Source organism: Anastrepha ludens, chromosome 6 (assembly GCF_028408465.1).
Source record: "Anastrepha ludens isolate Willacy chromosome 6, idAnaLude1.1, whole genome shotgun sequence".
NCBI classification, from domain to species: Eukaryota; Metazoa; Arthropoda; class Insecta; order Diptera; family Tephritidae; genus Anastrepha; species Anastrepha ludens.
The window spans coordinates 20,008,617-20,031,994 of NC_071502.1; the positions used below are offsets into that span (position 1 = coordinate 20,008,617).

The 23,378-nt window shown below is 36.5% G+C and overlaps 1 protein-coding gene across 1 annotated transcript in view; it reads right to left on the reverse strand.

The window, feature by feature from the left end:
* Positions 1-23,378, reverse strand: part of LOC128868526 (uncharacterized) — a 461,316-nt gene that overhangs the window by 248,685 nt on the left and 189,253 nt on the right. The gene's annotated exons all lie outside the window — the stretch shown is intronic.

Genomic DNA, 23,378 nt, shown 5'->3' on the forward strand with positions numbered 1-23,378 from the left:
AATACAGGAATAGAAGGAATATCTAGCGCGCCTCATCTAACTGGCCCGACGGTCTATAACCTTCAACTAATTTCTAGAAAAAAAAGTTGATGTTTGATATCGTTGAATTCGTAAAAATCAGCTTTATCGCATTGCCCTACTGGGCTGCATTTGCGTGTATTTGTCTGCAATGTGTAACTGCGATACATTCTGATTGTCTTTCATTTTATTGCCTGTGCTGGCATAACGATTATCTGAATTCTGAATTCTGTAGAAGACAAACAAAAAAGCGATTTAGCAAAAATAGAATGAGAAATAAGTGAACAATTGAAAAGGGCGCACAGCTGCAGCCATTGTAGTACTGGCGATGACTGCAATTGTCTGTGATACAAAGGCTGCCGTTGTTGTTGTCACGGCTACTGCTTATTAAGCTAAAGCATTTGCACTATGTGGCCGTGCACAAAACTCCAGCAACGAAAATTGCCACCACAAAAGAGTAAATAAGCGCATTTGCATGGCTTTTTAACTGAATTGCAGCTCATATCCTGCCTCTCTTGCATTATGCAACATGGCCAAGTATGCCGATGTGGAGTAAACAACAAACGTTTTCATTTATGGATGTGTGTGTGTGTGTGTGTGTGTGAGTGCAGCTAATGCCATTCAACATTTGTTTTAAGAATCCGGTTTCAGAAGTTGGCACCACATCCGCCTTAAGCTTTTGACCGGAAGTTTGTGGTCATTTGGTTGCGTGTTTTTGAAAGGGGAAATGCTGAGAAAAATAAAAATCCATACAGATAACAGAGCATAATTCTGCATAATAGATTAAATATCCTATTTGCAAGCGACTTTAACACACAAACAGGATGAAGAATATAAAGAGGTGAAGCGAAAGTTTTCCTGTTGCAAGCAAATAATATGACTTGAACAAAATTAAAGCTTTCATATATTTATTTAAATTGTTTATGCATAACTTTAAAGTTTCCAATTCAAAACTAAATATTTAGTTATACGATTACTTGAGATTAGATTGTAACGGTAGTTGTGGAGTTCGCATAGGTACATGGCAAATACCTCATGGAATGTGCAGAAAACACAAATATCCCAATTTACGCTGAGAGGAAATTTTAGTTAATTTTCTACAACTCTATAAAGGCTTATTAAAAGCAGAAACCAGAAAATTTATGAAAATTTATTTCAGATTACAGTACAGTACAAAAGCAACAAAAAAAATTGGATAAAAAAATAAAAAAAACAATGCTTTTTTTTTTTTTAATTTTTTATTGCAACTAGTTCATAAATATTTACAAATGACTAACAAGCAACTTAATTATGATAATATTACACAATTTTCACTCTACATGACATAAAGCATTTCTACGGAGGTATGAGATCGCTAGGTTCAGTGCGTCTGAGCCTTCTTATTAATCCGTTGGATTCAATTAAATTAAGTGCTTCTTCATTGATGTGGTTTAATAGTCTTTCTTTATGGGCAACTGCAATCTTTGCGATTTCAGTGTTAACGGAGTTTATTTTAAGGTCGCGCTCAATTTCGGAACTTCTGCAGTACCATGGTGCTTTGGCAACCTTATTTTGGAAGTGTTGGATTTGATTTTTCGTACTTTGACTGACGCACCCCCATAGCTGCGCCCCATAAGTCCATACTGACCTTGGTATCTGCTTGTAAATTAACAGCTTGTTTTCTATCGTGAGAGCTGATCTGCTACCCATGAGCCATTGCATGATTTTGAGTTTGATGTCCAATTCTTGTCTCTTTTTCTTGACATGCTCTTTCCACCGAAGTTTGCAGTCAAGTGTCATACCTAGGTACTTCGCATAGTTTGAGTATGAACAATGTGAAAAAAGAAAGAAAAAATTAAATTAAATTAAAAAGTAAATTGAACAATATTCCTTGCAAAAATAGTGTGTACCTTATAACATACGCCTTGCGTGAAATTAATTGGGAAGTATCTTTAGGCAATATTGAAAATGCAGAATGCTTTAATACATTTAAGACTTTAGTCTTAGATCTATGTTCTAAACATGTTCCAAATTTTTAAGAAAAAACTCATACATCATAAAAATTTGAGAAATAAGTTTTTTATGAAGTTCAATTTAACTAAGGAAGCCCGCTTTTATGATTTTTTTACCTTTCACAGGAATAAGTTTCGTACTTTAAATACGTCTTTGTATAAAGAATACATTCACAAATTTGAATATAAAAATATATCCGAAGAATTTTTGGCGATATATAAAATCGATTAAAAAGGCCTCGTCTATTCCTAATTCTGTTTTTTTAGGGACGTAACTGCCTGCTCTGTCAGTGATGCAGCGAATTTATTTGCCGATTTCTTTTCATATAACTTCGTGTCTGATGAAGATATTCAGGAAGAACATTTAGCAGCCATTCGCCATATTTTCTTGGGGAAAGTGTCTTCTTTAGCTGACTTCTTTTCACTTGTTCTATCAGATGATGATGTCATTAAGGGATTGTTAAAGATTAAAAACCCTTCTCATTCGGATGTAGACGGGCTTCCTGTAACTTTGTTTAAAAATTGTCGCTCTTTGGTGCAACCTCTTAACAAAACCTTTTAACAAATCCTTGGCTGAAGAAATATTTATCGATGACTGGAAGCTGACTTCGCTCGCAAAAGCGAAATTTGCAAATTACAGGCCATTTTCCAAATTATCTGCTGTATCTAAACTTTTTGAATGTGTTGTCGAATACAAGTTACAGGGTTTGATTGAAAAGTAATGAGCATTATTTTTTTTAAGCAGTTTTATTAAACCTTTTGGCTTATTCAACTAATATTCTTCAAAATAAGACCCTTAAGCGTCAATACACCGCTGGTAGCGGTCCTTCCACTGCAGGAAACATTTTTTAAACTCATCCGCCGGAATCGCGTTCAATTCGGCTGTCACAGTTTTTTGGATCGCCTCGATGGAGTCGAAACGCCTCCCCTTCAGCTTTCTTTTAAGGTGCGGGAACAAGAAGAAGTCCGGAGGGGACAGGTCTGGGCTGCAGGGAGGGTGGGGAAACCCCAGAACCCCCCTCGGCGGCGCATTGCCGCGATGAAGGGTCCAATTGTTGACGAGGTCGGGCCGAACACGGTCGACGCATTTTTCAGCCGAAGGAGCATTTCTTTGTAAAATGCCGCATTTACAGTGCTTCCTGCGGGTACAAGCTGCTTGTGGACGATGCCTCGAGAGTCGAAAAAGATGATTAGCATGGTTTTGACCTTGGATTTCGACATGCGCGCCTTCTTGGGTCGTGGCAACTTGTGGCACACGAGACTCCGCACTCTCTCTCTTGCTCTCAGGATCGTAATCAAAGCACCAGGTTTCATCTCCTGTGATACAATTGTCTAAAGTATTATCCTGTTCGTCACTTTCCAATACTTCACGACTCTTTTCCACACGCAATTGCTTTTGTTCATCAGTCAAAACCTTTGGAACCAATTTGGCACACACTTTGCGTATTTCAAGTTTTCCGGTCACGATTTCCCGCACATTGTAATAAGTTAACTTTAACCCTTCACTGATCTCACTTAGACTCGCACGACGGTCAATGTTCAAAAATTCACGAACCCGGTTCACATCTTCGTATGTTTGCGTCGTCGTTCCAGATCGCTGTTCGTCTTTGACGTCCTCCCGGCCTTTCTTGAACGACTTGTGCCACCGGTTTACCTCGGCGCTGGACAGAGATTCGTCCCCGTAGCCTCCTTGAGTAGCCCAATGGTTTCGGTACTCGTTTTGTTTAGCTTTAAGCAAAATTTGATCGAGTAACGTTGCTCCAACGATCGCTGCATTTTCGCCACTGCAAAATCCTAACACACTTGTAAAACAGCTTTCACGCGCGGAGCGATGTTGACTGCACCGCTGTTGCCAGCGAACCGGGACCGGTTGGTAGTGGAAGGGGAAGGTCAAACGATCATTTTCCTCCACCAGCCGATTCGATTGATCGCTTGGCAGACGCTCCGCGCGGGAAGGCTCATTACTTTTCAATTAAACTGTATATGTATCAAAAATGTATATTTTAGCGTTAAGCGTCTAATTAGACAGCATGGTTTTGTAGTTGCACGATCTACGTTATCTAACTTATCCGTTTTTTCAGAAGATTGACATGCAGGCTTCCAGAATAGCTTCCAAACTGACGTGATATTCACGGATTTAGCTAAAGCCTTTGATAAAATCTCCCATACGATTTTAGTAACTAAATTGACATGTCTCGGTTTCCACTAATTTTTCCTTGATTCGATTCGGTTGCAATAATTTCCATTTTCCAAGTTATATTTCAAGTTTCAAATCATCCTGGTTGATTGACAATTAGATTATTTTATATTCAAAGTTCGCGTACTTTAATCGATTTCAATCCAATTTCCAAATTATATCTCAAGTTTCGAATAAATTAAACCAATCAAGACCTTACTTTATGTTTGAGGAGTTGGGCGTGTTTTTAATCGATTTCAATAACTTTTCAATTTCAAAATCCTATCTCAAGTTTCAAATCAAATTCTGATAGAAAAACTCTTCATTTGTGCAAAAACCTTCTACTGCTAATATCAGATTTGATACGTAGCCCCCTGTTGAGCCTCTTAACTTCAGCCTATTTTCCACAAAGCAGCACAAACCAGTGAAAACCAGCAAAGCACCACAAACCAGCAAAGCTGTGAAAACCAAAGCATACCCACACTAAATTGCTAATTGTATTATTCCACTCCCGAAGTAATAAGCTTACATCACTCCGCCTTAAGTCTCGAATCGTTACACAAAAACAAATATCTATAAACCCAGTAATCGAATGCCTGCACAAAGAAAACTAAAATTAAAGACGAAATTATTCTTTATCTTCCACCTCATTGGTAACAAATTGAGAAATTAGTTAGAAGGAAGCAAAGTTTTCAACGAAAAAAGCAAAACTTTGCGAAAAACAGAGCCAAGCACTACCACTGCGGCATAAGCAGGTACTATGTACGTCCCATATAACAACAACAACAAGCACAAGTCAGTGTAACCATATGTTGGTTGTAATGTGAAGAAAAACAACCGACTACTGCCGCAGGGAAGCGAGATGAGACGACGGCGTGAGGTGAAAAGCGGCAGGAAGCAAGAAATTCAATTTGCCAAAGACACAAGTGACAACAGTTGTTCAAACTTTTGTAACGCTTCAGAAAGTCATGGTGTCAAAACTTTACCCTGTGCCCTCTTCACGCACTAATACGCCTACCATTTTTTGCCAATTGTATGCAGAAGCAGATAAAGTAGAAGCAGAATTAAGTAAATGGGTAACTTTTATACTTTTGTGCACTCTGAACTTTTCATTGCCTATACGTAACCCTGCACGAATGCTTGCAAAGGGGGGGCGGGGGTACCTTAGTAGTTGGAACAGTAGCAGTTGGAAAGTATGATAGTTAGTTGTTGGATGCAGCTTGTTGCATGGAAATGACGGCAGGCCACAAAGTATGCTAACAAATTGCTTAGTTTTGCCATAAAGTTTAGAAGAATAGTGGAATTGCCTTGTTGCAACATACCCGAGATGTACTTCCGAAAAATGCACACATCCACACACACACACAGTTAGTGTATGTAAATGAGTATAACTGTTAGATGCTAAGCCGATGATGCAAATAGTCAGCACTACTGCTGCAGAAGTAAATTTTGAAACTTTTGTGCAATTTATCGTTTACTAAAAAAAAAATATAAAAAAAATGTTATAAAATAACTCAGACTGGGCTTGTTATTTACTAGGTTATTCAATAGATTTTGGGGTACGATATGAAAAACACAATTTTTTCAAATACTTTTTATTACTCAGCATAATCTCGCTGAACATCAATACACTTGACCCAACGAGACTCCAATTTAGGTATGAATTCTATCCCTGAAGTGAGAATCTGGAAGGGCTGCAAAATACACAGCTGTTATGACCTTTTCATTTGCTGAACAACGCCTTCCACGCATGATTTTTTTATGTCTGGGTATAGATGGAAGTCGCTAGGGGCCAAATCTGCTGAAAACGGCAGATGCTCCAACAATTCGAACTTTAATTCATGGATATTTTTGTTTTTTCTTTGTTCACTCCTTTCGGAGTCATAGGGTCTCGACAAGACACAGTCTTGCGTTGGTTTCGTTAATATATTTTGATTTCGGACAGGGTAGGTGATTAGCCTACTGCTAAAGTACTTCTAAATAGTGGGAATGTCCACCTGTCGTTGCTTAAAAACAACGCCTTCTTACTGCTTGGACCGCCATCTGTGTTTCATATTTTTCTGTCAGAAGGATCGCACAGATGGTTGAGGACTTCGCTAAATTATGTGGGTCTGCGCTATTATCGCGGTTGCCCGCTTGCTCTTGCTGGCGCCACTGCTGCAATGTGTAACTTAGCAGCCGCAATGAAAATAATGCGTTGACTATTGTTGGAGTAAGGATGAAAAGGATACGTTTTTTTGGTGTTTTGTTTTTGGCTTTGAGGAATGCGATTTCTTTTTTTTTTATTTTTGTTTTTATTTTATTTATATTATTTATTTTTTTTTTTTTTTTTGAGAAACAGGTAAAGTAGGTAAATTTGGAAAAGTGCAAAGAACCGATAGGCAAAATTCCTTTCGCATCCCAAAAAACTGATGCTAACACCTTCTTTGTCGATTTGTGGGCACGAACTTATTTCGGTGCCAAAGCGCCAGGTTCACACCACTATTTAGCCTCCTGTTTTTATTTACGATCATGTTGGTAGACCAAAGTCTCATTTGTAGGGATAAAACGATGCACAAAATTCATTATATCCTTTCAAAAACGCTCTGTTTTTGTTCCATTGTTAGAGAATGCTGCATTGTGCACACAGCCTTCTGAAACCCAATACTTGAGTCAAAATATTGCTTACACTGCCCACTGAGATGCCTAGGGCTTCTACTAAATCTCTTTCAGTTACTTGACGATTTTCCAATACGATTTCTTGCATTTTTTCAACGATTTTCGGCGTTTTTGCTGTTTTTGAGCGTCCTTTACGTGGACCATTTCAAGGCTTGTACGGCGACGTTTAACTTCAGCAACCCATCTTTCTGCTGCTCTAATTCATGGCGAAAAATTCCTATATACTTTCAACATTCGTTTATAAATTTCAGTTGCTCTTAAGCCTTACAAAAATAAAAAACTCCATCACCGCGCGATACTTTATTTGATCCATTGTAGAAGATTCTGTAACACACAGAATGAACTGACTGATTGAAATGGAGCTTCACGTACTTGTTATATCACGCACAGGTCACTTGAAGACTGTACGAAGATAATAAAAAAAATTATTAGTAATGCCCTCTCTTATCGAACCGCAAAACTTATTGAACAACCTGGTACTTAATTTGCCATTCGAGTAATATCAAGAAGAATATTCAGTTTCTAATTCTAATAATAGCAAGCGAATGTAATGAGTTTGGTTCACATATCCCTTAAATAGTAGCGTAGATTGTGGGAAGTGAGAAAATGGAAAACATGTCTGAATATGCAGCACATTCACACACACAGGAGGATACGACGAGAAACGAAAAACACCCTTTGCAAGCAAAATTTAATTAAAATCTTAACACAGTTTGCTTTCACTTCACTATGTTCAATTTAGGCAGGTAAATAATGGAAGTAATTGGCAATGACCCTTTTCCCATACCTACCCTGTTGCGCTCTTCCCCATAAAGGCTATAGCGGAAATTGAAAAAAATTCGCCTCTCAAAGAGGTGCACAGTAGTGAACAAACTGCACAAGGAAGTGCATAGTACCTGCATCGTGATTGTTTGTTTTCTTTTTTTTGAAAATAATTTAATGTTACTTTGATTCCATATTTCAATGCCCTTTTATAAGAGTGATATCTCAAGCAATCCAAGCATTTTGGATTTTCTCATAAATTCTTCTGAAAATTAGTTTAATTATAGACTTAAGTATAACACCGTGTGATAGGTTAGGTTATGGTGGTACTCGGTCTGTACGGCGAACTCACTTAGATCTTAGAGGTCCGTTGTTACACCGATGTGCGACACAGAAACCTCATTTATATATCTTCATGAAACCACTTTGTGCCTCTTATGAAGCGCAGAATTGGTCCCATTCCCACGCCAAGCAGAGATAATTGAAAAAGTATTCACCTAGAAAACCTGCTGTGATTTTAGCTAAGGTTAGACAATTGCAAAGGAAGTGCTCAACTGTTTCTTCCTCTTCCTCGGCTCTACACCTTCGAAAATTTTCATGCAAGAAAACTTGTAATCTCATGGAATGCCTGCCAAATAGCCAATGACCGGTTATACAAGCCACGAACTTCGAGATATCCTCTCATGAAAGGCTAAGCAGTTCCTTTGTCTTTGTCTTATTTATTTGCGGTCATAGTAGCTGAGCTGTGCCCGAATGTGCTCTCATCTTTCCATGACCCTTTGATATTTTGGATAATGTTACTCTTACAGGGTCCATCACTCGAAATGTAACCAATTAAAAAGGCCATAAATTTAGTTTGGAAAATTACTGTTATTCTGTTAAAAGTAAAAAATGTGTGAAAATAATACAAAATTAAGAATCAATTTACTTTCTCTCGATATGACCACCTTTTGCAAGCTTCCGGAATGTGACTCGATGAAAACAATTGGGTAGCGCCCATCTGTGGTTACAGCGGCCCATTACCTGTGGCGGGTGCTGCCTCCTGGTGGCCAATCGATGACTCAAATACTCGTATGAACGGTTGGTTAAATAAACTCTATCGTTTTGGAAGTTTACGAATTTCAATTTGAAAAATTTTCTCGTCAGAAAATACAATGTTCAGAAAATTACCACTTTCGGCCAAGCAAAGCAACTCCTTCGCTCTCTCAAGTCTTACTTGTTGCTGAATTGGTGTGAGATCATGCGCCTTTGGATCTTGTAAGGCTTGACTTTGAGATAATTTTTCAGTATGCGTCGGCTGTTACGGTCAGATATTCTCTTCTTCAGTTCTTTCACCATTTGATTGGTACTTCGTCGGGGAGTTCACTCAAGTCCCTTCTTCACTTTTTGATCATTTCACGCGACGTTCCATCAGCTGCGCGAGCGGTCTGAAGTTGGTTACTCTTCGAGCGCCGGATCCTGTAAATATTAACTTGCTCATGGGCATAGATATCCCGATGGTACCTCTATCACTGAACAGTTGAAGAGTAGTACCATTCCTGGCTAACTCATCGGATTTGCAATTTTTCTCAATATCTCTGTGCCCCGGAACCCAAATAAGGCTGACCTTGAATACCAAACTAATATTTTTTGTGGCTATCCGCCAATCCTGTACAACCTTTGATCTTAGTGCAGAGTAGAAGTTTGATGAGTCATTGAAAAACTGTGTAATACTGCATTACTACTAAATGGTCTTTTATGAGGAGCCTTTTCAAGGCAGAATTACACTCACAGCTTTGCCATTGACTGTCGAGTAGCGATTGATACCATCGTTCAGTGCTTAATGTCCGGGGCTTTAAACCTGGCCACTATCGAATGGTAATCTCGCACCATCCCATTTGGCTACGGCGGCCGCATAGGATATATCAGGCTTTAGCAACAAATGGTTTGCTTACTACAACGGACATCGTCCAACCAAACCCGCTGAGTGAGTGTCAAACATAAGCCTAGCCAACTAAAAAGGCACCTAATTCTGATCCAGAAGATTGCAATCAGGAGCGACTTTGTTTCGACCGGTTTGTTCTGCCTTGCTGTTTTTTATTATGTTCCTGAGTATTGACACTTAAACACGAAATAATTTATGTACTTTAATCGATAAGGTGGGTTGTTGTAGTGTAAGTGGGAGTATGCCCCACATACCACTAGTTCGACGGCACCTGTTTCTGACATTTAGATTTTAAATTCCTTAAAAAAATGAGAAAAAGAATGAAGGTGAAATCATTCTCTTGTAAGGCTAATTTTTTCATTCATTAATTTCATTTTTTCTGTAATAAGTTTTTAAGAGTATGTATGTAATTTTAATAGTGTATATTTATGTAGTTATAAGTCAATGCACAAACTTTGAATCGATTTGTTTTCACTAAGAAGTATTGCATTTTGAGGAAAAAACTTCCCTTTGATGTGGCGCAAAAAGATATAAGAGTCGTAGCTTTACAGCAAATACCTATACATACAAATGTAAAGGGTATTTCCGTTAGGGTGCTTGAGTCGCGAAAAAAAGAAACCAAATGGTGTGTGAAATATTGATTATTTTTTCATTCCTCCAACGGGACAGACCACTGAAAAAATTTTATAAAATCGATTTGTCTTATATTAGCAAATAAAAACAGCGTTTGTTTTTCACTGGCTTTCTATACTCGAAGATAAAAAAATCTTATCAAAAATGAGAAAACGAATTTTTTCTAAAAATTTTGAACAAAAAAATTAAAAAAAAATTTATTAATATTTTATGCTTAGAAATTTAAAAAAAAATTTTTTTTTTAAATATAAAAAGTATATTTTATACCAAAAAATTAAAAAAATAGAAGAATATAAAGCACATCGAAGATATGTAATTCATTTTTAAAAGTTCCATACCAAAAATTTTACACAAAAAAATTAAAATAAATTTTTTAATTTTATTTTACCCTAAGAAATTAAAAAAAAAAAAAAAATTTAACAGAAAAATAAATTAAAAATTTTTGAAGTATATTTTATTCAAAGAAATTAAACAAAAAGATACAAAAATTGCAAGAAAACCCGAAGATATTTCACTTTGAAAAACTCCATATAAATTTTTAAAGGTATATTTTATACCAAGAAATTAAAAAAAAAAATAATAAAGATGCTAAGAAAAAACCAAAGATATTTCCTTTGAAATCCTCTCTACTAGAATTTTTGAACAAAACAATAAAAGAACAAATTTTAAGTATATTTTATCTTAAGAAATTAAAAAACAAAATTGAGAAAAGAAAGAAAAAAAAATTTAAAAAAAAATTTTTTTAAATTTAGGTATATTTTATCCAAAGAAATTAAAAAAAAATATAAGAGTTTTAAGAAAAATCGAAGATATTTCACTTTGAAAAACTCTATCTAAAATTTTGAACAAAAAGATAAAAAAAAAATATTTAAAAAGTATATTTCATCCTAAGAAAATAAAAAAAAATAGAAGAAAGAATATTAAGAAAATCGACTGGGATTCGCAATAAAGTCTATACAATCACTTTACTATTTTAAGCGCGATTAAGAAGAAGATTGGAATGACAACAGTATGGTGTTGCCGGATGCCTGCAAATGAAAACAAAAATTAAGTATTTGAGTTTAGTGTTAATGATGGGGGTTATTGTGCGTCCTTACTACATACACGCATATGACGTTTAAATTTTGGGTTCAATGGTTTTAACACGGAAAGGAGTTCTACGCAAAAATACTGTGGATTGCGTAGCCGGAGTTGGACTGATGAGGGTTATTTTTTTGAATTTTTCCAAAATAATACAAAGACTGGATGCAACGGAAAAATGTGTAGCATTTGCCGAAGAAAAAGGGCTTGTGTTGCGTTCCAGGATGTGTCGCACTCACAGGACCAGACACACAGAAAAATGTCCGTTTTGAGAATTATTTGGAAGGACCCTGCTTATCGACTTCCAGAATTTGTGATTCGTATAGTTACTACCTGCCGTGAGGCGGTAACTTTATACCAGATTGACAGGCAGGCGTCGGTGGGAAGGATTGGGGGTCCAGGAAAAATAGTACAAATTGGCGAAAGTAAATTTGGTAAGCAAAAATTTAATAAAGGAAATAAGTTATATTTGTAATAAAGTATGCACTTTTTTAATCAGTATGTTTAAATTTAAGAAGAAGAGTGGAGGGACACTGGGTCCTTGGCATTATTGAGGACGGTAGTGAGGATCTCCGTTTAGAAGTGTGTCCAGACAACATACGTTCCGCGATCGTGCTCATACCATTAATTAGAAGGCACGTCAAAGAAGGCTCTATAATACATAAGGACTTCTGGAGAGCCTATGACTGCTTGGCTAATTATGAGTATGAGCACAAGAAAGTAAACCACAACGACCCCGACAACCCCTTTGTGGTGGAAGATGGTACTCATACACAAAGAAGAGATTTTTCCATAAAGAAAACTACAACCACCCTGTCTGTTTATAAAAAGCATGAGGACCCGTTTGTAAAACTGATCGAGGTAATACAATACACTTGTAAACCGTAATTTTTGGCTTTTAATTACTTTATTATTTTTTGTGACACGCTTAATATCATTGTTTTTAAGTTTAAATGAGTTGTATGTTTTTATTTTCAAAAGTATTTCTCAATTTTAAATTACAGCAAAAAATACTGCAGTTTTACAATGAACCTTCCACTGAACATCCCTGCATACGAACTTCGTTTTTATTTCAGGTGCATGGCAACAGCAACTTTTCGCTAAATTACAGACCTTTCACATTAAATAACTTAAAAACTATAAGCCTCCGGCGTGTGCGGTTTTGAGTTCTAAGACGGGGATACACCCCTCTATCGGTCCCTTTTAACCCTTTTTTCAAAGCAATAGACATTATACTAAATATTTCCAGAAAATCGAAGATATTTATTTGATACCAAAAATGTTGCACAAAGAAATTAAAATACATTTTTGAATCATATTTTCCCCTTAGAAATTAAAAAAAAAAAAAAAAAAATTAATTAAAAAAATTTTAAGGTATAAGAAATTAAATAAAAAATACAAATATATTAAGAAAAACCGGAGCTATTTCACTTTGAAGAATTATATAAAAAACTTTGAACAAAAACAAATTTTTTTAAAAGTATATTTTATCCCAAGTAAATAAAAAATAAATAAAAAAATGTTAGGATAAATCCAAGATATTTCACTTTGAAAAACTCTTTACCAACAATTTTACACAAAAAAACTAAAAATAAATTTTTAAAAGTATGTTTTATACCAAGAAATTAAAACCAAATACAAAAAATTTTTAAGCAAAGTGAGATATCTTCGGATTCTATACCAAAAATTTTGCTCAGAAAAATTAAAAAAAAAACGTTTTTTGAAAGGTTTATTTTATCCTAAGATATTCAAATAAGATACAAAAAATTTGAAGTCGAAGAGAAGGTGATTCTCTCACTCTTCACCAAAATTGTTAACATGCAATAAATCGGGAATTCATTAATTTGTTTTAAAAAAATTGTCAGTTTACTTCTCATTTTTACACACAAAGCCTACAAATATTGCAATTTTCCGAAGAATTTACACTATTTTCAAAATATTCACAACAAAGTTTCCAGCCTTTGCTTTAAAAAGTTAGCCACTACAACTTTACAACTATCGAAGGCTCCTTTCGTAGCACCCTATTCAAAAATACACATCACATATTAAATTGTGCTATGGCCAAATCTCTGATGATGAAAAATTACGCTTCGCTTCTTTTCTACGCCCTGCATATGAGCTTTGTGTTATTATGTGATTTATGCTGTTTATCACAAAGACACGCTTAAGTAACCAGAAAAATCTGCAAAATTCAAAGGATACACTTTTTTTATGAAAAGTAAAGGAAGAGCGCATAAAAATGTATAAAGTACGTACACGTTTTTTCTTACTTAAAAGCTGCTCGTGAGCTTTAAACGATTTCGACCCGCATTCACTTTACTTTGTGCTGCTCTTTGTGTTTGTAAGATAAATAAAAATAATACGAAAAACGCTGAAAATATATTTGAAAAGATTATCGCAAAACATGCAACTTGAAGGCTACTGGCTAATAGCGTAACGGCGCATAGTAAAAGCAACAATTTATGCGTCAAAATTTCATAGAAAAGCTCAGTTAGCTTTTTTATGTTTAAAAATGAAAAATAGCACTGGATCTGGCATTTTCTCCCAACAGCTTACATTCAAGGTGGCATAAACACTTCCTTCCCACATAATTTACTTTTTTTCAATTCCAAGTCCGTGCAATTGACTTTTCACCAAGTTGATATGCTTGATAGACCTGGCTCTTATGAAACTCGTCTCTGTGTTTGGACCACAATACAGAAATTGGTGAAAAAATTCGAGCTGTGGGGACAAGTTAGAGATGTGAAGAATAAAACCCGTGCACGTCGCTCAAGAACAGCCGAAAATATTGCTGTTTTAGCCGAAAGTGTTGAAGAAAACCAAGGTTTGTCCATTCCTCGTCGTTCTTTGGAATTAGGCAGGCATTCCACAAACGTCATTACATCGTACTTTGCATAAAGATTTGGCTCTTATGGCTTATAAAGCCCAGTTAACACAAGAACTCCAGCCGGCCGGTCATCAACAACGTCGTGTCTTTGCTGATGGGGTCGTTGAAATGCATGAAAATGATCTGGAATTCCATCGAAAAATCATCTTGAGTGATTTCCCCCTCGGTGGCTTCGTCAAAAAGCAAAATTGTCGGATCAGGGGCTCAGAAAATCCAAGAGTTATTATTGAAAAGCCCCTCTATGGTGCAGTTTATGGTCCGACAGAGTCATTGGACCTTACTTTTTGGAAAATGAAGCTGGAGCAACAGTAACGTTGAATGGATTGCGCTATCGAGAGATGATTAACGATTTTTGATAGCCAGAATTGGATGGTATTGATCTGGCCACGTTTATTTTCAACAAGACGGCGCTACGTGCCACACAAGCAACGAAACCATTGATCTTTTAAAGGAATAGCACCTCTTATTGGAAAACCCTTTAGATAGTTAGGTTGCGCTCAATTCCGTTTTCACGAATATTTCAAATACCACTTCCCGAAAGCGGTTTGGTGGATCAGGATAAAATATACAATCACCTATGGGTTTCTGAACTGATCTGGATGCTTACAGAGTTTTGAGGCCAGTGTTATTAGCACTCGATGCACAGCAGACATTAAATTGTGGTTTTCATAGACGAATATACGAGTTTTCGCAGAGATACTAACAGCCCACTAAACTAATATGGTACGTCTATGACCGCCAATTTCACGCGCCACGCACTTCTATCTCTAGCAGTTATAGAATACACACAAAAAAAAAGTCCATTTTGTACTTCCCATGGAAATGCCTCGAAACTAACGCAACTCTTTAAATCGAAACTACTAAACATACAATGCAAATTGATTCTGTACAAAGCCATCATTAGACCAGTCTTATGCTATGGAGCTCAATCGTGGACACTAATTGAAGCAGATAAGGCGAAACTGCAAACTTTCGAACGAAAAATACTCAATAAATTTTTTGAAGCAATCAAAGATCTTGGCGAGGGGCGTATAAGGTGGAACTAGCACGTCGAACTAGCAAGACCAGCTTATAAATGGCGAAAATATTATACAATTCATCAAAGCGCACCGGTTGAGATGGTTGGGTCATATAACAAGAATGGAAAGTAGTTCCAAAGGATGATGATGATGATGCAAATACCGCATGACTAGAAGAAAATCATCTCAGAATTCTGGTGAATCACTTTTAGACAAATCAGCATAGTCAGGGTAGAAGATGCAGTTCTTAAAAAAATTAAGATGGTTTACAGACTCATTGGTAGTTATAAGGTTTGGGAAATATTCATTGTGTATTTCACATGTGCTCTATAGCCCTTGTGTGAACCTATTTTTTAAGGGCAGCATCAATAAACTAACCTAAATCGATTTTGAGATAGTCCCATAGTCCTTGCGGTTCCTTTTTCTATTGAGAATTTAAGGATACATTTTCAACCCACTGCTGAGATGTCTTCCAACCCCTCAAACTGTGGTGCTGCGAAGTCTTTTTAGCGTGTTTTGAATAACCCAAGACATGCGCGAGAGAGATGCTCTACAATTTCTTTTGGGTCTTACTTTTGGGACCCCGCATTTCTTGCATTTCTCGCTGTTCGAGATTAGGTAAAGCAAAGATAAAATAAAAAAGTAAAGATATGGTGATTATAATAAGTTAAAATAAAACCCGCGGCCGCCGTAGCCGAATGGGTTCGTGCGTGACTACCATTCGGATTTTAGAGTGAGAACATAGGTTCGAATCTCGGCGAAAGACCAAAATGAAGAAAAAGTTTTTTCTAATAGCGATCGCCCTTTGACTGTTAATGGCAAACCTACGAGTGTATTTCTGCCATGAAAAAGCTCCTCATAGAAATATCTGCCGTTCGGAGTCGGCTTGAAACTGTAGGTCCCTCCATTTGTGGAACAACATCAAGACGCACACCACAAATAAGAGAAGGAGCTCGACCAAACACCTAACAGAAGCGTACGTGTCAATTATTTATTTTATTTTATAAGGAACAAAACTGAAAAAATGAAAGTTGTACACTCAACCTTTTTTATACATATCGTGAAAAGATGTTCGGAGGTGCGGCCAAGATCACACCGTTAACTGGCTTTCAGCGTATTTGACAGAATCAGCTGATGGGTTGACGCAGTCACGGTTTGTTTACGAAAAATCTGAGTTTGTGTTAGTGATATACGAACAAAAATCGACACAGTCTTCCTCATGTTGCTTCGTTGTCACTGAGCAATTACTGATTGGACGAGTAGTGTGAAAAAAATGTATGAAATGAGCGAGCAAAATTCTGCTGCTGAGTACCTGCTGACGCGGCTAGCAAAGTTACTCCCATGATTTTGTTTCTCACCTTAGTCGATGGCCAAACCTGGTATCTCTATCATTCTCTCGTACATAAAGAGTGTTCAATTTATATGTTGTGGATAAATAGTGAACCACCACTATCCACCAAATTCCCAACCTCATACTGATAATTTTTATTATATAGGGTTATTCAATAGGTGCGCTTCAACTTTTTTCCGATAGGGAGGGCGAACGACGCAATAGTTTTTATTTTTCGCTTGTCATTTGTAAACTTCATTAGTATACATTTCATCATGGAACTCTACACACTTGAGCAACGATTGCAAATCGTGCAAATTTTTTATGAAAAAATCGTTCTGTTGCTGCTACTTTATGCGCATTACGGCCATTTTACGGTCCATTTAACAAGCCGTCCCGTTTTGGGGTTATGTGAAGTCATTGGTCTACAGTAACAAGCCGGCGACGATTTGTGAGCTCAGAGCTAATATTGAACGCAAAATTGCTGGAATTTCGGCCGATTTATGGAAAAGAGTGGTCGAAAATTGGGTTCAACGAAAAGAAATCGAATTTCATACTTAAATGTATGTGTTCAAACTCGATAATAAAAACAAATTTAGTTAAAAAAGTCAAACCGTTTGTGTTTTATTCAATAAAGTTCAAAAGTTGAAGCGCTCTTACTGAAAAACCCTTTACCTCTCATTCCACTTATTTTGCTAGGCCAGAATCTCTACTGCTGCCTTATCGCACTTCAATTCGATACCTGACATATTAGTGACTTTGTCATGTATTGCTTGTAAAGGGTGATCAATTTAGGGGTATCGGATTTCACATCGAAATAAAAAAAACAAAAATTCTTATTGATGGGGTAATTTTTATTATTTTTGTGTACATAAATTCATCTCATTTATTTTTTAAAGATAAGCCCTTTCATACGTTGGGCCAACTGCACTGTAATTCAACCATCCGTAAACACCAATTTTGACTGACTCGATGGAGCACTTCGCTCAAAATCTCGTGAGCAGCGTTAGTAATGTTGGCTTCCAATGCCTCAATCGAAGCTGGTTTGTCTACAAAGCATTTAGATTTCACACGCCCTCACAAATAAAAGTCCACAAGTGTGATATCACATGATCATGGTGGTCAATCTCTCATACGGATGCGAAATATGGGCAGATTCGCTAAGGGTGCAATGCCGGCGGAAAACTTTGCAGTCTGTGATCAGACTGGCTTCTTCATACATAGCAGTGTCTGAAGCAGCGGTGTTAGTTATCAGCGGAAACATCCCTATAGATATTCTAGCACAAATGCGAAAACGGAGATGGGAGGCAAAAATCACAGGAATCCCAGCACCTCGCATCTCCGATATTAGAACTCAAACGCTCACACTTTGGCAGGCAAGATGGAACTCTGAACGGTACGGTAGATGGACAGCGAGACTAATACCGGATCTAAAAAAATGGATAGAACGCAGTGAGGTTAACTATTACCTCACACAGTTTCTGTCCGGACATGGGTCCTTTCGCAAGCACTTGTGGCGAATGGGAAAAGTGAGCCTATCAAACTGCATATATGGAGATACTGAGTATAAAGATGCGGTGCATATTTTCTTTAAATGCGAGAGGTGGAATATGAGAACAGCTCTGCAACGAGCTATTGGTGTATTTACATGTGAAGAAGTGATCGATAAAATGATAATAAGCGAAGAAAAATGGAATTCCGTCGCAAATTTTGTGGAGGATATTATCCGAAAAAGGAAACGTGAATTGGAAACCTACGTTGAAGGGCATTGAGTATAGGTTTCTCAAAACAGGCGCCTCTGACGCAAGGTGAGTAAGTAAGTGTCCTTCTTAGGACGCCGTCTTGGCCCTCTACCACGAAGCAATGCGGAAGCAGTACCGGGATGGAGGGAAAATCCAAGAGGAGAGAGGGACTATTTTTCAAGAGAATCACCACACACATAGTAGCGACGGTTACTACATGGTCCGAAGGCAACCTCACCGCCAAAAAAAAAGAAAACAAAATCCACTGCTCCGAGGAGGGATAAACTTCTCACCGAAGCACTTCTCACGCAATAAACCCATTGTTACAGAAGCTGTGTGTGAAGTAGCGCCATCTTGTTGGAACCAAATGCTAAATGCTGTGGAAATCACGGGCTCTAATTTCTGGCTTCAAAAAGTTATTTGTGATGGCACGAAAGCGTTCGCCATTCACTTTTACATTGGCGTCAGCCTCGTCTTTGAAGAAATATGAACCGATGATTCCTTCAGCCCATAATGCGCACCAAGCGGTTGTTTTCAGTGGATCTAATACTGTTCGTAGATGACTTCGGCTTGCTTTTCAGCCCAAATAGGTCAGTTTTGACAATTGACGTAGCCATTAAACCAAAAAAGGGCCTTGTCGCTGAACAAAATTCGTTGGTCTGAGCGCGTGATGGACACTTTTCACAGAGCGTCAATTTCCGTGACACATTTGTGCGATTTGTAAGCGTTGTTGAGGCGTAAGTCTTTCCATGATGAAATGTGAAAGAATACTGAAAAAAATTATGTATTTAGTTTGGCAGTAATCACGCGTGATCTGTCAAAAGGGATTACCCTATTGGAGAAAGTACCTTTAATCTGATCATCCTTTATGTTTGACGGTCTCCGCCATTTGCAAAAATTTTAAATCTACCTGCAGGCTGATTAAAATTCCGCCACCTTGTATTTGCACATATACAGGGTTTGATTGAAAAGTAATGAGCCTTATTTTTTTTAAGCAGTTTTATTAAACCTTTTGGTTTATACAACTAATATTCTTCAAAATAGGACCCTTGAGCACCGGAACCCCCATCTTGGCCAATGCAGACGTGCAGAGGAAGGCGGTGTGCGGCGGCCCATTGTCGTGATGAAGGGTCCAGTTGTGGACGAGGTCGGGCCTTGAACGACTTGTGCCACCGTTTTACCTAGGCACTGGACAGAGGTTGGTCCCCGTAAGCCCCCGTGTGTAGCCCAATAGTTTCGGTACTCGTTTTGTTTAGCTTTACGCAAAATTTGATCGAGTAACGTTGCTCCAACGATCGCTGCATTTTCGCCACTGCAAAATCCTAACACACTTTTAAAACAACTTTCATGGGCGGAGCGATGTTGACTGCACCGCTGTTGTCAGCGAACTGGGACCGGTTTTTAGCGGAGGAGGAAGGTCCAACGATCATTTTCCCCCACCAGTCGATTCGGTTGATCGCTTCGCAGACGCTCCGCGCGGGAAGGCTCATTACTTTTCAATCAAACCCTGTACATACACATATTTTATTTAAAATGAGAAACAAAAATTTTATTTACTAACCAGCAGCTGATGATAACTTTTTAACTAACTTTCAGTTATTTGGTTTACGACAACGATAGCTTAATGAAATCCCCGTAAAAATATGGCGATACTTAAAGAAGGACTGGCGCAGTATTGAACCAAATGAGATAGTTTTAAATTGGCTTAAACGCCAAGAGCGCCACTATAGACGAAGTAATAGTTAGCATTACGATTGTTGCTAAAGTTTCGAAACAGTTTAGTATCCTGAAGGGACTTCACGAATAATACTTTTTATATTTAATGTTTAGAATTTTTGCTGCAAAACATTATTTCCCATTAGTTTAGAACTTTTTTCTTGGCGGTTGAAAATGTGGTCTAACCAAAAATAAAAACACATTTCCACTCCAACGTCGAACTTGCGCACACAGCCATGAGCAAAAAATTGGAGCGAATCGGTTGTGTAAAAGGGAAAAAGATAGCACTAAAATTGGATAACAACAGCAATGGGATAACTTTGGTAGTTTGAAAGTAATACATTTATTGACGCGGTTGTGTGTGCGTGTTGCTGTCTACACTTATTTGTTGTACATACATATTTCAGTACACTCACGCACACACACACACACACACACATACATATGGAAGGATATTCGTTATCATCTAACTACATTTTATAAAACTTGCAAGTATTTTCTTGGGATGTTACAAATACTTTGGTTTGTATTGTGTAGGCGAGTATGTGTGTAGCAACATAGTTAACTCACATACACACACACACACATCTGTGCTTTTTCTTGTTGAACTTGCGTCGAAGCAACTTTCTACTCGTGGTTGCTCAAATATCCTTGAAATGTCAAATATGGTTAGGCACACACAAACACTTGCTTACACACACACACACACGCTTACACCGTTATCGTCCGTCAGCAGCGCCAGTCAGCTCTGGCTATTCTTGCGTGCATATTTTGTTCACTGGTCAATGAGCATATCACTGTTTTGCACTGCTCTAATTTGGCATTTTTGTTTCTTCATATCAACAGATAAGCAGCCAAGGCTTGCCAATCAGCGTTGGATGCTTTTTATTCTAATACTTGAAGACAAGTTGGCAGCGTAAACTAACTGTAAGAGATTGCGATTGAACATTCAGCAACTTAGAGCAAACAAAACCAAACCTCCTTAAGCTATTTAGTGAAAAAGTGTCTTTAAATAAGTATTTTTTGCTGCAGTTTTGAGTTACACAGACTCGAATTTTGGCATACTTTTTTAAAGTTTAGTAAAAAATGTAAGTACTGAACTCGCACTATTCACTAAAGCACTACGAAATCTCACATGAATTGCTTGACTATAAAACCATACGTGAATGACATTTTTTTATATGGTAGAAAACACCCTACCGCGTCCTTTTTTATACCAGAATTCAATGGACTATAAAACTGCATACACCGTTTTCTAGAAATTCTGATTAAAAATTGTGAAATTTCGATTCAGGTTTTGATTGAAATTTATTGAATTTGTTTTGTTTTTTTATTTGTTGAATTTATATTTTTAGTTTGTATGGTTTTTGTAGTAGAATGAACTATAGAATAGAACAGAATATAATAGAATATTTCTTTATTTATATTTAAAGTTCAGAATGTTTGCTTACAGACTAAATATAGATCTTTTAAACAAATAAATAAAGAATATGCCGCAATGGCCTGTAAGGTCGTCTGCCGGATTTTCGCATTAATTAATTCGTTTACAATTAACTCTTTACTTTTTACTCTCTTTACTCATTACTTTCTAACGCCAGTTCCAGTTTTCCATTCAATACATTCACTACATGTGCCAAAGTGGTTTTTGAAATTTGAAAAAATTTTCAATGTCTTCTTTTTTATTTAATTTCGAAAGATTTCAGCTTACTTTTAAATATTATATTACAGATATTTTGACCTACTTATCGTTGAAGTAAGTTTTTCCTATGTTGAAGTCTAAATGTTTACATATTCTTTCTGCACTCTTCTGGGACCATTCCCACATTCTATCTACAAAACTGAAAAAAACCTCGATATTTAGAATGTCAAATTCAAAACCACGCCCTTTAGTCAAATTTGGACAACATAGTCTAGGCCAAATTTTTCTGGAAGGTGAACTTCAGCACCATTTTTTAAATTATTAAATTTTGTATATAAAATAAATTAAATAAAAAGCCTAAAACATTGAAATATTGTTTTTCATTTTTTTATTTAAAAAAAAAAAAATTCATGAAAATACCCTACTTTTCGCGCTCTATACCAGCGGGACACCTTAAGAGAACAGATACCTGTAAAATTTCGAAAAAAAATTTGTTTTTTTATAAAATGTTAATATAATCCTTCAAAAATACGTCAAACAATTTTTAGAACGCAAATTTAAGTATTTCTTATATTATAGATCGTCAACCGTGACGACTCTATTATTTGCGTTTGAGCGCTGGGAGAGGCATAGTTACGCTGCCGACTTTTTTCTTAAAACTATATTTTTCGAATTGGCGTACACGATAACTCGTAAAGTTATTTACCGAACTCCCTGAAATTTTGCACACATCCTTTTTATTATATTACAATCTATGTGAATTTACAATTCGAAAATTTTTTGAAAAAATAATTTTTTCGAAGCAAAAATAGTAAGAAAATTCGCCCCAAAATTAATTTTTTTTTTTGTTTTGAAACATTTTATTCCGCGAACTTTTTTCTCAATTTTTGTTTAATTCAGATAGAAATTATGACATTAGTTAACAAAAAAATTTTTGGTTTTATTTATTCAGGTGACTGACGCCGATGCTACACTGCCCACCGGCTGAGAAGCCCCGGTGCGACCTTCCTGGTAGAGTTGAGTGTACATCCGCCATTTTAAATGATTAAAATAATAAAAAAAAATTATATTATTTTAATGTATAAATAAACTGTATGCCAATTTTGAAAAAAATATATTGACTTCTTCATTTTAAATAATTTTAATGAAAATCAGGTAAAATATGGCCGTTCACAGGTATCTGTCCCCTAAGTGAATCAGTACAGAATATATTTTTTGTGGCAGTCTTTTGTTGTTGTACTCAAAAAGTTTTCTTTCTATATAATTTAGATGCAAACTTGTCCAAGTCTTCAAGTGGAGTGTAGCAACACACTAGAGCGGCATAACTTTGAGTGACACGGCATATAGATTTTATAGAAACATTTGACATTTAGCTCAGATTTATTTCGTTTTTAGAAAAGAAGTTTTTTCAAGCTGAATTTATACTAATTTTGTGTGTTACACTTTATAAGGTGTTTTTGAAAGCTCATTTTAGGGGTCAGTACTACTCTCAGGTAGCAATACTCACTTGTAGAATGAACGATATTTTTATAAAAAAAAATTATTCACACTCAATAAAAAACACATAAATTGTCAATAAGTCCATTTGTTATAGTGATTTGGGTGTTGGTCAAGCTCGTCATAGGCTACTTTAGCTAATGTTTACGAGTATTACATAAGCTAAATGAAATTGCTTTCAAACGAAAAAAAAAGTAATTTTAGTTTCTAAAATAGAAATAATGACTTTTATCAACGAGTTGCGCATATTCGTATTCGCTTTTTTACTTGAACTTAGAATTAGAACAGTTGCCATTAACTGTTTTG